Here is a 16,016-nt window from a genome sequence, read left to right as displayed (position 1 = left end):
TTAACCTGATGCTGTTTATTAATAAAAACACGTTTAAATCAAGATGAACTATCTGTGGTTCCAAGCTGCGTGTCTTTCATGATTTGACTCATGCTAGCTAAGTGTTCCGTTAGCTGTTGCAGTTTAAAAACTATAAGGGGCTGCTTGACCATTATATACTTGAAAAAATGCTTTTTGCTGAAAAGGACACAGGCGTTGTATTGGAGTATATGAAGGCTTGCACCATACAGTTACATGTTCGGATTATTTATTTTATTTAACATTATTGTGATCTTGCTGGATTGTTTGCTCCATGTTTATTGTGTATAGTCATGGAGTTGCTCTCGTAGGAAACGTCCAAGTTCGTTTAATGGTTGCTTTTGTTCAATTTACTGCGCAATTTTTTTTTTTTTTTTTTTTTTTTATCACGCAGGAAATGTGGACGGAGATTGAATCAGGTATAAAACATAGAAGAAGATGGTATTTGTTCATATGAGGGTGTGGTATATTTTCTCCAATTAATCGGAGAGTTTTTCAACATGTCTGAGCCAAAATTAATTATAAAACGAGCCCGTAGACAAATGGATTTAAACCGCTGCTGTCTGAACAGCAGGTGTGACGTCACCTGCTGGCGGAGCTGAAGTCAGCGACGGCTCAGAGAGAAACACTAATGTTGTCCTTGGAATAAAACAATTCTACCATACATATCTCTAAAAAAAAAAATAAAAAGCTGCCTTGGTTTTTGGCCAAGCGTTACAAAAAGTAGCGCTCTCACAAAACAAGAGCAGCCTCACCATGCCTATCCAAGAAAGATTTTCCTATTCAGCTGTTGAAATTGTCATCCATCACATGAAACAATGTGAGCTCAAAAGGTGGTTGTGTAAATGCAAGCTTGTCAGGAGTGACATAAGAAAATGAGTTGTCTATCTTGACCTATCATGTTATAAAACATGCATCTGATTTTAGTAATATTCGGTGAAGAATAGCTAGGTTCTGTTAATCTGGCTGTAAATCATCTAACTGTATTGTCTGCACAGTTGTAAAAACTAGCAAATGTAATAGTTATACCACTGTTAATATTATCGTTATTTAAAATTCAATATGTACATGAAAATTTTTATATTTGATATTTTCATAGTTTTTTTTATGATTTGTAGTGCTGTACAGTGAATTAGTTACTCATCAGTCACAATAGTATACGGAAAATATTCTATCAATAAGCAGATAAACAAATTGTAAAGTATTAAGTCCCCTAAATGATTAATACTTTTTTAGGGGATTTTCCCTTTCTTTGATCTGCTATTTGTTCTACAAATGCAAATCATGGTATAGAAGTACAGTTAAAATGTTGACTTAATCTTAATACTCTGTGGTGATGTAATATTGTCTGATGGCATAGAGAGTCAGGTATTGTTTAGCCATTGTTTTTCTAAAGTCCTGCTCACTTTAATTTTTGTATTTGTTTCTATTTATGGCAGATTTCATGTTTTCTTCACATATGATCGTGTAATCTCTGGGGACACTATTTGGTAAGTGCACACTAATTACTCACTAATTTATCGCTCCAGTCTTACAGTAATTAATTTCTTTGTTTTACATGTTTGTAGATTTTGTGATTGTCAGAAATAGCAGCAGGCAAGACCACTGACATGTTGCCCACAGTTCTCAATCTTTTAAGGCAAAATATAAGTTAAAATAAATCAGTTCAATAGAACAAGATGAGAATAAAGATGTCAGATTTTTAAAAGGGGCATTGTATCTGAAAGGCTCCTCTTGTAAAAGTAAATCTGTTTGGCACAAGACGGCAGCCAGGCCATTATTCTTCTAGCTACGATACTGGACAAGTTAAGTTGTATATAAAACTATCAGTTCTCTCTGGTTAACCAAGGTGATGCCTCCATGGTGATTGTATAAAGTCATTTCTTTTCTTCAATTTTCTCTTTGTTGTTTGTCCAGTTTATGTGGCACTGTAAAGACTGTGGAGCTGAAGTGCGACACTAACTACTAGCAAAAGTATACATGTTCAAGGTTTTAAAATATGCCCAAAATATTGATTAAAAATGTATTTAAATTGCTGTTTACCAGTTCCAAAAAACTGTTCTATAATCTATAAAAAAAAAACTATTATTATTAAAAATACTCTTTCTATTCGTAAAATAACTGCAAAGTACAATTTTAACTGTTTTCCACTTTTTTTTCTCTCCAAAAAATAGACTGAAGAATAGCAGAACCTCTGAAGCTGAGAGTCATCGTGGAAGATGATGATTTTAGGAGGCTTGACCTCCCCTTAGGAATGCCAAAAACTTTGACAGAATTACACAGTGCTGTTTGCCAAGCATTTGGAATCGAAAGAGACTTCCGTATTCAGTTCATGGATCCTGACTTCAATGAGTTTATGAATCTAGGATCAGTTCAAGATATTCAAGATAGAAGTACAATCAAACTTGTGTACTTGGTAAATCTGGATTCAAGTCCATCATCTTCAAAACAGTATCCCACATGCAGTCTTGGGTCATCTGGAAGTCCAGAAAGCCTTCAGCAAAACTCCAGTGTGTCATTGTCCTCATCCGACTCGGATAACACCATTATTCTGCAACTGTCAGACAGTGAGCTGAGAGTACGTCCGTGGCCCCGTGAATTTACCATTCCTCGATTTCCATGCAATGTAGAGGTGCAACTTCAGCGGGGAAATGAGACCTTCAAAGAAGCTGGCACACGACTGACAATCACTCCTGGGCTTAAATCCGAAATCTTGGAAAAACTAGCTGAAGAAATTTTCCAGTATACTGCTCATCCACAAAGTTCCCAAATAGATGATGTCGCAGAGGCACTGATCAAAAGATTTCCCTGTCTGCGAGAGCCATCTGCCACTGGTTACTATGGATGGATGATTAGCCTGAAATATAAAATGGCTAATTACAGGACAAAGATGCGAAACATTGGCTGTCCTGAAGTGACTGTAAATGCCTTGAAAAACAAATCCATAGATTAATGTCTCCCAGCAAAAAATGTCAAGAAACCTAAAAAGGCAGAAGTCAACTTCTGTCCTTCACATCCAGTTGGCGAAACGGATGATAGTCTGGAAACCATTAGAGTTGAGCTTCTGAATGATGTCACACGAAGAAACAGTGTGTCAGATGTTAAACAGAAGATGTCAAGAACATTCTCGTACCGACGAAAAGAGGTGGTGCAGGGAAGTCTTTCTGCTGGGGAGTTCAAAGCTAGGTGGCCGGCGCTTTTTCAGATCAGTGAGGTGAAGAGATGCTTGCTTTTGTGAAGTGTTCTTTGATGTAATGAGTTTATATTGCCTTGCAATATTTTAACACTGATACATGTTTTGTCTATAACCTAGCCAGTTTTGTCTGGTTTTTCTTTTTGTTTCTCTTTCATTGCTCACTGGAATAACAGCAGTAATTTCCCAACACACATGCAAATTTTTATGTATCAAGAAAATTGCAATGTAGCATTAAATGGAGTAACAATAAGCTAAAAGATACTAATGTCAATGGCACTTGTTTGTTCTCTGTTTTTTACAGATAAATGCCGAATTTCAGAGGATTACAACTCTTCAACTTGAGACAACTTTCATGGCAGAGTTGGACAATCTTGCACCTCAGCTTGCATCTATTTTTCAGAAGAAGGGTGGTATTTGTGGCCAAAAGCTTGTCCAACATGTGCAGATCATTCAAGAGGTAAGTGTATATAGAAAATGCTAATCTAATGTCACCAGGGTTTCTCTGGGGAAATTGGCTACTGTTTCTACCTAAACTTTGATGTTTTTCCACCAATAAACTGTTAAAATACATCTAAAGACACTCTAGAAACACCCTTTCCACGATCAGCTGATATGAGTCATTACGATGCAGAAACACTAATAATAATTTAGATTGTTAGAATAACAATAAATGTTCAGGTTTAGATGTTTCCACCTGTTTCAGTCTCAGATGTTAGTGTTTACCTAGTGTTTGGTGGAAGTTCATACACCCGTCATGAATTTATAAACTAGTGATCATTAAATGTCTATGCAGACATTTTACAACCAGTTGGATGACCTGCGAGTCTACAAACTGTTGGCTGAAACTACACCATTATACTCATTTATATCTTCATTACATATTTTGGTCTGAAATCAACTACATGTGGTTGTCACATGGTTTTTGTATGGTTTAAAATAATTTTTAGTGTTCTTTTTTTCCTTTCAGTGTTTAAATCTGCAAATCTTTTAACAGGCTACAAGTGATGTCGAAGACAGAAGAGTAACAGTTCTCAAAGGACTTTGCCTCTACATTGGTGAGGATGATGAAAGTCTTATCCGAGGGTACATGGTAAGTCAGTTAAAGAGCTAGTGTTTTTTTTTTATTTTTATTGAAGGTTTTTTATTTTCCTCCATCCATTAGTATATTGTGATTGGGGTGGCACAGTAAGTGGCATACACATACGGGAATGTACATGGCCCATCAGAGTAATTTCTCATCACTGATAATTCACTCCGAATGAATTTACAAAATGCAAAACAAGCAAACAGAATGTGTAAAAAAAAAAAATATTCATATGACCATAGATGTGCACACAGGTCTTGAAGGAACCTTGCATTTTGCTCCAAGAGTCATGTATAGCTAATCACAAATTTTCCACTAATACTGGCAGGGATCCGGTCTGTGCATCGCCTGGTGATCCCTGACACATATGATGTTGATCGGGGCTCAGCATGGGCCATACCATCAGTCCCGGAACTCCTTGTGTGTCTTGCCAGTCAAGATGGTTCTTAGTGACTTATGCAGAATGTTTGTGGTCATTGCCCTGCTACAGAATACATTTTTGGCCAATCATTACATTACGTTAACTCATGCTTTTATCAAAAGCGTCTTACAATGGTTAGGCAGTAGCATTAAGGGTCTTGCTTAGGGGCCCAACCAGAAGGGGGTAATATTTGTCCCTTGGGGGATTAGAACCTCTGGTCTCTCCCACATGGGAGACTGATGCTCTACTAACTGAGCAATCAAACACCTTCTGCACCTGGCAAAATATAATCACAGCAGATAATGTTGATGTGTCTAGTCAGTGGAAAGAAAGTTAAGTTCTGCACTTAATTAGTATTTGGGGTGACAATTCTGTCCAAGACAAGTTTGAAGGTTCGTACAGTGATAGAGCTGGGTTGGAGTGTTTTTCAAAACAAATGGTCAAGTGAGGACACAGACGCAGTCTGTCCTGGAATGGGTCGGGTACCCGATGGGTAACCCACCAAAAGTGTTTTGTGGGTAAAATTTAAATCGATTAAACTTAACAGCTAAGGGTGGACATTTGTGGTTGTGGGGTGACCGGTAAGCCCATAATGGCCCACATCACCCCTATTTGATCAAGAACTGACGGATTTCCAGTCAAATTTTGTATTGACTTCAAAGATTTAGGTTTGTTTTTTCCGGGTGATACATGGTCAGGTCCCCAAGTATATTGCAGATTTGCTATACCGTCTCTACTCTGCTCTTTTCGGTCCTTAGGCCAGAGTCTCCTGAAGGTCCCAAAAAATCTGCTCACACTTCAGCTCAATTAGATTTTATAAAAATTATTATTTATTTATTTAATTCTGCCAGACAATGTCCATATGTGGTCCTAGATCGGATGCTAATCCAATCTGTGTGAAACTGATCTGTCTGAATGGTGATGCCTCGTTTCATCAAACTTTGTGACAGAAGTCCAACGTCAGAATTCTGCTGTTTCACAATATTTACTGTATTATCTTTCCTTTTCTTTTTTATTTAAAATGAAAACGACAAAATGCCACCATCACTTTAAATATATGAACAAATGAAGCAAAGTAATGGAATCAAGGGAGAGACTAGGGTACGTTATGTATGTTAGCATTTATGGTGTTATAAGTGATATAAATATGCCTGTGTTGCAGTCAGAGCTATTGTATAATTTTTTACTGCAATGGATTTTTTCTTTTCTTTTTTTTTTTTTTATAAAACGGTAAATTAATTGCAGCATTGCCAGGCTTACTTGGTTCCATTTGATATACTTTTTTTAACCAAAAAAATGTATGTCATTGTAGCAAAATTTATCTGTGCCCTTAAAGTTTTTATTTTTGCCTTTCACAATCCAGGACATTGATGGCAACATCATCCTGAGTGACCTGCAGATGTACGCCATGGGTATTTATGCCATCAACAAGGAAGGTGGACGAAATGGACATTATGATGACGTTGGGATATTTGTTGAAGGCGTTATCATCATGGACAACATCAGATCTCCAGCTCAGGCTTGTGCAGCGATGCTTGGAGTAATCTATGCACTGAACCTGGCCTACCCCAAGGATTTGAGACATTACTATGAATTCATTCAGAAAGTGCTGATGAAATTGGATGGAGAAATGCTTTCCCCTAAAGTTCTTGGGCTAAAGAACAAACTTGGTGGGCAGTAAGTCACACAAGTAAACACCAGCAAGCTGTGTCAAATGTAGCCCTGGGAATGCTGCAACTTTGACGAAGACGGGACGCTATTTAAAGAAGTACCACCACAACTTTTCAACCAGTGTTCGCCTAAAGACTGTTTACACAGTATATAATTTTGTTTTTTGACAGGATTTCTGTTACGTTGTATTTTTTGTTTTAATTAAATGGTAGTGTCATACATAAAGATCCATTTTGTTGAAAGATCACCAGCAGTTCAGTTATTTTAGTACAGTTAGGTAGTTTTTTTGATAGAGCAAAACTTGTTACATTTAGTTTATATATTGCAAAATCCATACTCAAAACCAAAGAAAAGAAAAAAGCTGTGGTCTCACACTGTGGTTCAACCTGGGACTCCAGGTAAATTTTTGTAATGCAGCTTTTGTGTGGTTTAGAAAATTCTGCTGATATATTTTTGTTTTCCCACTCATATTTTTGCAAATGTAAGCATAAAACTTTTTCCCCTCAATTCAGAAAAAGGGAAAATATTTGGTTGGAGCTTTTCCAGATATTGTTTATAGATAAAAGAATTGACAGGTCTGTGCTTTTTTTTTTTTTTTTTTTAAATTTTTTTTTTTTTTTTTTACAAATGCTTGTCTTAAAGACTAGCCACAATTTGTAACAAGAACTGTTCGTTGTTATTGAAATATTAAAAGTGATTTTGTGATTTTGGGTATAGTATTTTTTTTTTATTTTTTTTTTTATTTTGGTTATTTTTAGAAATTAGAATAAAAACTTAATTTTAACTAGAAGAAACTACAAATTTAATGGAACTAAATATACCTTTCATATTAGAGTTAGATGAAAATGATTTATTCTAGTACATCTAAAATTAGTTTAGTTGGAATTACTAAGAAAGTTTAAATAAAATATACTAATAATAGTTAAGTTAAAGTGGTAAAAAAAATAATTAGTTGAATGTACTTAAATTTATTGAGTATAGTTAACCTAAAATATATATCTGGATTCAGATACATTTATTGCGTGTAACCACTTGACGAAATAAAATTAAGTAAATTCAACTAAACATTTTTTTCAGTGTACTTTATTGTGTAACTGATGATAGCAGGTGAGTTGGGATCCATATCGGACGAGGTGGAGAGCAAGCAGAAAAAATTCTCAGTAGGCAGCGGTGGGTTTCAGGCAGGGTCCACAAGATGTAGCAACGATCCAGAGAAGACTGACGATCCGCCTGGAGCTTATATGCAGGTGGAGTGATGCTGCAGGATATAGAGATGGGATTTATGGCTCTTTGAAGGGAGTCGGATCTTGAGGAGCCGTTCCTTTCAAACAGCCATTCAAAAGACTGGCTCTTTCTCACAATATCTTACAAAATTTCACAATATATAAGAATGACAAACAATCAAAATATGTACTAGGGCTGGGCGATTAATCGAATTTTAATCGCAATTACGATCTGGGTTTTCAACGATCATAAAAATGAAATGATCCGATTATTTTTGTCCTTCACAGTTTCCTCCCGTGCTGTTTTCAGTTGCTAATCGAGCACAGCAGGCATTGAAGCGTTCTGGTGCAGACTCCTCCCACTGCTGCAGACTCCTCCCACAGCCCCAACTGCTTTAGTTTTATTCAGCGCGAGTTGCAAACACCTTGCCAGTTATGGGCTGGACAGACGGGAGGCGACGTCGCTCCTTCTCCATTATTTTCTATCGAACTTACTCGATGAGGCGGAAATCGCTGCCCTCCTCCAGCCAAGCAACAGGCAACAGTCGTGCATGTGAAATGATGCGCTCGTGCACGCAGACGTGCACATGGAAGCTTGCGATGCGACACAAGAAAATAGAAAAATGTTCTATTTTTGTAAGTCGCGACTAAATAATCCACCAGCTCCCAGAGTCACAGAGAGACAAACGTTATAAACAAACAGAATATTTTTCTCGTTTAACACAGCAAACAATCTAGGATTTAAGAAACTCATCAACACTTTGGACAAATGGCATCACTGCCATCTCACCACCATGTTAGTGGACTGTCTCTCTGCCCTGTATGATGAGTGTGGTGAGGGTATTGTGAAAGACGTGGCGACAGTCCAATGTTTCGCCACCACTACGGACCTGTGGTCAAGCAGTATAGAAATGTCTCGCTACCTTTTATTGACGCGGATTTCAACATGAAAAGAAATGTTTCCAGACTATTTTTTTCCAGATCACACCGGGCAGAACATAGATGCCGGTCTCAGAGAAACAATAGTTACGGGGACCTAATAGAAAGAAACTAGTCTGTATTACCACAGTAAACACTTAAAATGTCACAATGACCCCCCCCCCCCCCCCCCAACTCTCTCTTTCTCTAATCGTGTTAAATAATTGAGATCTCAATTTCAATCAAAATAATCGTGATTATCATTTTTCCCATAATCGAGCGTCCTAATATATACCTATATAAAATCTACTTTACAAGACTAAAAAAATATAGGAAAAATATAGATAAAAAAAGGATAAACCTGAGTAGTCAGTGCAAATTCTAGTAATGTTTTGGACAGAACTCACAGTATTTGTCGGAGTTGCTACACCAGCATGCTCCAGCAAGGACGTTGAGGTCCTCCTCACAGCTCCTACTGAAGGTCCCAAGTGCCAGACTTAAATCCAGGGGCGACAGAGCTTCTCTGTTGCCGCTCCTAAGCTGTGGAACAAACTTCCCCTTCATATTAGAGCGACTCAGTCTGTCGCTGGTTTTAAGTCTTTACTCAAAACCTACTTCTTTGCACTGGCATTTGAACAAAACTGAGCTTGACATTCGCATGTTTTATTATTTAATTTTATTCTAGTTTTTAATTCTAGTTTTGTTGTTTTTATTATTTTATAGATTTTATCTTTTTATCAATTTTTATTTCTGTTTTTATTTTCATTGTTTTATTGTGTAGTGTTTATTTTAACTGTGGAGTGTTTTTGTTCTGTTGTTCAGCACTTTGGGCAACTGCTGTTGCAGAAAATGTGCTATATAAATAAACTTGAACTTGTTTACGAACAATACTCTCTGCCCACAGATGCTTCACATGAATGGAGCGTGTTGGACATCAGACTTCTATGATGTCACACATGTTATTCATTTTATTTTAATTTTACTCAGCTATATTACTTCTTCTTTACTTATTTATTCATTTATTTATTCATTCAGTCACTTTTAGCTGGAAGGGGGGTTGGGGGGTGGGGATTGGGCTTGGCGTGTGTGTGTATATGTGTGTGCGTGTGACTGTGTGAAAGATTTCATTGAGTGTTTGTATTCTTATGTTTTTAATCATGTAAAGAACTTTGTGTTGCCTATGGCATGAAGAGCACTTTATAAATAAAGTTTGATTTGATTTGATGAAGGCAGTGTCAAAAATTTGTATATAAAAAGAATGGCTCACAAATGAACGGCTCACAGCTGTGAATAGGTTCCCATCGTAAAAGAGTCGTTCAAAAGAATGGATTCGTTCAAGAACGTCCCATCTCTGAGCGGAAACTCCGTAGTGTCTACAGGGGCGCTGCTAGTGATTTTGGGCCCCATGAAAAGAAACTGAAGTGGGCCCCCCTCATCTGAATCACTTTCAACATCTTCAGCTTGATTTTCAATGTTCTCACTCTCTGCTTTCTCTCTGAGTCTTCCTACACTCTCTCGTGGTGTATCCTCATCATCTGAATCTGGACCCTCTTCCATGTCTTCCTCCATTTCCACTCTCCTCCCTGACAAACTTGAAGATGATGCTGGACCTGGCTCTGTAGTGTACATGGCATACAAAATTATATAGTATCTCCAATGATGTAATGTCATGTGTAACAGCATCACAATCATTATTTCTGGTGGCCTCCCACTATTTTGTTTTAAAGGTGCTTTCAGTGATTTCACCAACAATGTGAAGGGAAATTGATTACACTACCAGTCCTCCACGTTATTGTTTCTCTCATGTAGCAACATGAAGTCTAATTTATCTCCACATCTGTAGACTCACAAGTGAAGCTTTAGATTAGTGGGGAAACATATATGATGCTATATGGTTGTTGCTAGTTAATCTTCTGATATCTAGAAAATGTAAATATTTCTCTGATTGGATTGAAAGCTGTCACCCAGTCTGCTGCACTACAAATGTCTCTGTTCCTATTGCGAAGCAGGAGGATGAGTCCTAGTGACCTGACCTACATTACAGTCATAGCTGAGCATTTTCTAAACGATTCAAATCGATCTAAAATAAATAAAAAAATATATATATTATTATTAATTCTGAACTATTTTTCTATTATACGTTTTTTCTTAACACAATCAATTAATTCAACACTCAGCTGCCCACCTCCTTCCTCACGGGCCACCTGGACATGTTCAGGTGGGGAGGGAATGTCTGGCAGCATCTGCTTCGGCTGCTCTCGTTTCTGTTCGGAACATGAGTGATCTTATTTTTTTTATTTTTTCTAGCAGAGATGCTTGCTAATTGTTTGTCTGCATTAATTATTTGACTAAATTTGTGAAATGAATAAAATCCAGAGTTTTATTCAGAAATATTAGCCAATATGGAGCAAAGTAAGCTAGCTTATATGAACAAAGTTTAGAAGAGACAACAAGCTGAAGTTCCACAACTTTCCATCAGACGAACTGACTGACCACCTCACCTCTGGAAGAAGTGGGTGACGTACTGTTGACCCATCTGTTCTCTCTCCAGCCGCAGCTTTTTTTCTTTTCGTATTAAGCTTCCTGACTTTTGAGGCATACTGCTCTCTAAGCATCAACTCACTGTCTGTCTGTTGCGCTGCTTCCAGCTGAAGGAGCAGGTGGACTGAACCATTTAAGGGAAATATAGAGGGGGGTTGAGTGTTCAGAAATGTTTCCAAAACAAAAAAACTTAATGATACCGTTGCATTGTGACTAAATTGTTTGCATGATTTTAAGTTTATCATTAAGTATCTGATAATTTTGTCAGTATTACAGTTGTATTGAGGGCCCTTCTGGGCCCCCTGTCACTCATGGGCCCCATGAATCCTTCCCCTTTACCCCCCCCTTTTCAGCGCCCCAGAGTGTCTACACGGTTATAGCCTCGTTGGTAATCTGTCATTCAGCTGTTGTCATGCTCGGATTAAAATTTGGATTCTACTTTGTTATTTTTAAGTTGTGCTCTGGATCGGCCGGTGAAGGTGAGCTGACGATGAACTCTGCTGCTTCCGCTTACAACCAGTTGTGACACGAGGCAGCAGCGATGCTAAATGTAAAGCTTTAGCTCTGCTATTAAAACACGGACAAACGGTATGAAAGTAAAAGTGACTTTAGTTATTTTACTGGTTTATAAATGTCTTAGTGGTCTTGCGTCTTCTTACTTATCAGACCTGCTTTTAAATGATGAGTCCTTGTGGACCCTGAGCTCCTCTGGTTTCGGTATTTTAGTTGATACTAAAGTCAGGACTAAAACCTGTCGAGGCCTCGATCCACCACTATGGTCCTGGTCTATAAACGGTGTATTCTTCATGGGAACCCTCCACGCTGGGACCATTACCTGCTTGGTCTGCAGGATTGTTGCCGTCTCGATGGTTGTGGTTGGGGTGGCTACGGGGTACACGGACCGTGTACGGTGTACGGTCCGTGTACGTTCAGGCAATTTGTGTTTTCGTTTTAAACCAAAATCGGAAAAACGGATGTACCGTCGTTTTTGTTTTTTCATTTACAATCAAAATCGGAAAAACGGATAAACAGAACCAATTTCCTTTCCTATTACCAGAATTCAAAGACGAAAAACAAGAACCACCTTATTTAAAAACCGCCCTGTTTTTGGATTTTGGTAATTCCTTTCTTTAATTTTTCCTTCTGAATTGAAAGATGAAGACATGTTAACAGACGGCCCGGAAGTTAGAATATTTCTTTCAAATTAAAAGCCTAGATTAACGCGTAGCATCGTGCAAGCACATACTGCGTTGACTCATACAAAACAATATTAATATGTTCGTTCGGGCAGACAGCGACCCCGAGATAATAATAATAATAATAATAATAATAATAATAATAATAATAATAATAATAGATAGAAATGAAAGCCTAGTGGGTAACAAGTAACCAGGATTATAATGATTGTTCACAGTGATCACAGTGCTGTGAACTGTTCATAGCTATTATTTCTTGCTGGCTAAGTTACGTTGAACGTCTGCAATTTATCTGTGCCAAGCCGTCAAATAACATGGTGAACAACTTAATCTGCCAAAGCGGAAAATCAGCATTTTCATTCAGATTTTTCCAGTGGGTGGGTCATTTTGTGCAGTTTTCTCAATAGTAAATGTTAATGGAGTCTAGAAAAGTTGTTTCATCAGTACAGTGCAGGAAAACTTCTAATATTCTATTTCCTTACACAGCTGCTGTTACCCATGTGGGAATGCCAAAGATTGAACAATATACCATCCACTCCAATGTACAAGGGAAGCTGTTGCCACAGTTTCCACAACAGTGCCTGATATGGAGCCTGGGTGAAATTAGGGTGTAATCAAGACCTGTTTCTATGTTTATATCACCATAGAATAAGCGTGGAGCTGTCACCCAAATAAAAAAAAATGGGACCTTATCACGTTATAACGTGATATGTTTATTGTAAAAACGTGAAACCTATCACGTTAAAACGTGATCAGTTTATTATAAGAACATAGCCTGTACTGTATGCAGATGTTGTTACGACCTTTATTGGAGCAAAATACATTTTATGGAAAATATTCTCATCAAGCAGAAACTTTTCAGTTCTTTTTGACAATGATTATTGTTCTACTCTGGTTTATTGTTGTACAGAAATGTGGGACAGTTATGAGAAACACGTAGGTCACCAGCCTGCACGCAGTGACACGGTGCGTGCGTGTGTCTGAGTTGCAGGAGAGTGTGTGCGGTGCTTTTAGTTAATAACTTGTTGTCTCCTGACAATAAAAATGAAAATTATAAAGGCTGTATGCACCGCTGGGACTGGGAGAAATAAGTTGCCAACACGAACACGTGGTCCTGTCTACTTAAAGGGTGCAACGTCAACAAGTGTCCTCCAAGCTTCATCAAATCTCTCCAATGAAGTAAAACGTAACGTAAATTAGGAATTTCTCTGGAAATAATAAACCAATAACGACCCATTACTACATGGCTTGGAGGACACTCAACAGTTCACAGCACTGTGATCACTGTGAACAATCATTATAATCCTGGTTACTTGTTACCCATTAGGCTTTTCTATCTATCAATCTATCTATCTATCTAGCTATCTAGCTATCTATCTAGCTATCTAGCTATCTATCTAGCTATCTATCAATTTATTATTATTATTATTATTATCATCATCTTTGGGTCGCTGTCTGCCCGAACGAACATATTAATATTGTTTTGTATGAGTCAACGCAGTATGTGCTTGCACGATGCTACGCGTTAATCTAGGCTTTTAATTTGAAAGAATCATTCTAACTTCCGGGCCGCCTGTTAACATGTCTTCATCTTTCAATTCAGAAGGAAAAATTAAAAAAAGGAATTACCAAAATCCAAAAACAGGGCGGATTTTAAATTTGGTTGTTCTTGTTTTTCGTCTTTGAATTCTGGTAATAGGAAAGGAAAATTGGTTCTGTTTATCCATTTTTCCGATTTTGATTGTAAATGAAAGAACAGAAAAACAACGATGCTTCCGTTTTTCCGATTTTGGTTTAAAATGAAAAAACGAATTGCCTGAACGTACACAGACCAAATCCGCCCTGTTTTTGGATTTTGGTCATTCCTTTTTTTATTTTTCCTTCTGAATTGAAAGATGAAGACATGAAGACATGTCTAACAGGAAGTTAGAATAATTCTTTCAAATTAAAAGCCTAGATTAACACGTAGGATCGTGCAAGCATATACTGCGTTGACTCATACAAAACAATATTAATATGTTCGTTCGGGCAGACAGCGACCCCAAGATGATGATGATGATGATAATCCGATTTTGGTTTAAAACGAAAAAACGAATTGCCTGAACGTACACGGTGGGTCCCGGCCTGCCCGGACCTGGACCGCCCCCGTGGTGGCAGTCTCTGTGTATGGGGTTTGAATTTTTAGCATGCGCAGCATGACACACTCGGTCATTTCTCTGTTATGACGGCGGGACCTGTAGAAGCACGATGGGAAAGATCAACCAGATGGTTCTATGGATGGACTTGAGAATAAACACAGCATTAATAAAGCAACTCGAGGACGTCACCTCTGTGAAGAATGAGGCTGTTTAAACACACAAACTGTTATTTGTCACAATCTGGTTATTGTTCATCTGAGAATGAGGAAACTAGAGGTTCATGGTCCATGGTATTGTTTTTAGCAGGACCTTCTTTAACACAGTAGCTGGCTGTGCTAGACAATATATATATATATATATATATATATATATATATATATATATATATATATATATATATATATATATATATATATATATATATACATATATATATATATATATATATATATATATATATATATATATACATATATATATATATATATATATATACATATGTTTATGCAGCACCCACTCCTCATTGAAGAATAAACTACCCTCATTCATGTCAGTCTCCAAAAGTCTTGGACTGGGCAATTAATCGAATTTTAATCTGGGTTTTCAACAATCATAAAAATGAAATGGTCTGATTATTTTTGTCCTTCTCAGTTTTACTCTTTTGCTGTTTCCAGTTGCAAATCGAGCGCCACTGGCATTGCAGCACTCTGCTGCAGACTCCTCTCACTGATGCAGACTCCTCCCACAGCCCCAGCCGCTTAGTTTTATTCAGCACAAGTTGCAAACACTTTGCCAGTGAAGAGATGGACACACCGGAGGCGACGTCGCTCCTCCATCATTTTCTATGGAACTTGCGTGAGGAGGTGAAAATGGCTGCCCTCTTCCAGCCAAGCGACAGATGACATTTGTGCATGTGAAATGTTGCGCTCGTGCACGCAGATGTGCACACAGAGGCTTACGACACGACACAAGAAAACAGAAAATTTTCAGTTTTTATGAGTTGCGACTAAATAATCATAAATAAGCAGCTTCCGGAGACACAGAGAGACAAATGTTATAAACAGAACTTTTTTTCTCTATTAATACAGTGAACGACCTGGGATTAAAAAAACTCATCAACACTTTGGACAAACGGCACCACGGCCCTGAGTGTCTCCCTGCCCTGGATAATGATTGTCATGAGGGTGGTGTGGAAGACGTGGCGACAGTCCAATGTCTTGCCACCACTACGGACCTGTGGTAAAGCCGCACCATAGAGTCTTGTAGAAATGTCACGCTACATTCATTTTATTTACACGGATTTTAACGTGAAAACTAAATGTCTAGACTAACTTTTTCCAGATCACACCAGACAGAACGTAGCTGCTGGTCTGAGACAAACAATAACAATGGGAAAGGAACTAGTTTGTATTAACACAGACAACTCTTCACATGTCACACCGCATGATCATCATTATCAAAAAGCTAAGTTGGCAATGCTAATTGATGTTCCAACACGCTGGCAGTGCATTGTGGGACATGTAGTCTTATAGTGGTGCATGCGTTTTATCAGCAGACCAGTTCAATTAGTGATTAGATATAATCATGAGGCTAGTAATAATTAATTCATG

The 16,016-nt window shown here is 37.8% G+C and overlaps 2 protein-coding genes across 3 annotated transcripts in view; one reads left to right on the top strand and one right to left on the bottom strand.

Annotated features, from left to right (window-relative positions):
- Positions 1 to 16,016, top strand: part of LOC121640276 (sialoadhesin-like) — a 601,555-nt gene that overhangs the window by 72,975 nt on the left and 512,564 nt on the right. The window lies entirely within an intron of this gene.
- The window catches only part of LOC121640483 (low affinity immunoglobulin gamma Fc region receptor II-like), a 55,286-nt gene that overhangs the window by 28,334 nt on the left and 10,936 nt on the right, over positions 1 to 16,016 (bottom strand). The gene's annotated exons all lie outside the window — the stretch shown is intronic.

Source organism: Melanotaenia boesemani, chromosome 5 (assembly GCF_017639745.1).
Source record: "Melanotaenia boesemani isolate fMelBoe1 chromosome 5, fMelBoe1.pri, whole genome shotgun sequence".
Taxonomy (NCBI): Eukaryota; Metazoa; Chordata; class Actinopteri; order Atheriniformes; family Melanotaeniidae; genus Melanotaenia; species Melanotaenia boesemani.
This window is presented reverse-complemented; position numbering and strand designations above follow the sequence as displayed.